Source organism: Plectropomus leopardus, unplaced genomic scaffold, assembly GCF_008729295.1.
Source record: "Plectropomus leopardus isolate mb unplaced genomic scaffold, YSFRI_Pleo_2.0 unplaced_scaffold41453, whole genome shotgun sequence".
In the NCBI taxonomy this organism is placed as follows: Eukaryota; Metazoa; Chordata; class Actinopteri; order Perciformes; family Serranidae; genus Plectropomus; species Plectropomus leopardus.
The window spans coordinates 1-370 of record NW_024645406.1 but is presented as its reverse complement, the minus strand read 5'-3'; the positions used below and the strand labels follow the sequence as shown (position 1 = coordinate 370).

Sequence of the window (370 nt, the reverse complement as noted above, 5' to 3'; positions counted from 1 at the left end):
TTTTGAGCACGCAACTTCTCTTTGCATCGGCACTGCCCCTTACCCCCACTCGCCACGGCCACGGCCATTCGAGACTGTGAGACAAACGAGCGGCCACGAGGGACACGGGCGAGGTGACCGCAGGATTTATGTCCGTTTATATTCCGGACGCAACGGCACCTGGGGCAGGGCGGGGCTTCGTTCAAATTGCTTTTTCCACAGGGCCTGAGAGGGGTGCACCGTTCCCGGCGGCGCTGCAATACCGGGTCGATGCGTGGAGCGAATGGGGGCAAGCCCCTTGTTCGGCCCCTGCTGCCAAAAATCCGTTTAATATGTTGTCCCCATATAGAGGACGTATCAGATATTAAACTGATAAGAACAGATACTACAC

The 370-nt window shown here is 56.5% G+C and overlaps 1 pseudogene; it reads right to left on the bottom strand.

Moving 5' to 3' along the window:
* Positions 1–208: 208 nt before the first annotated feature.
* On the bottom strand, positions 209–370 carry LOC121939122 (annotated as a pseudogene; the record flags this gene model as incomplete).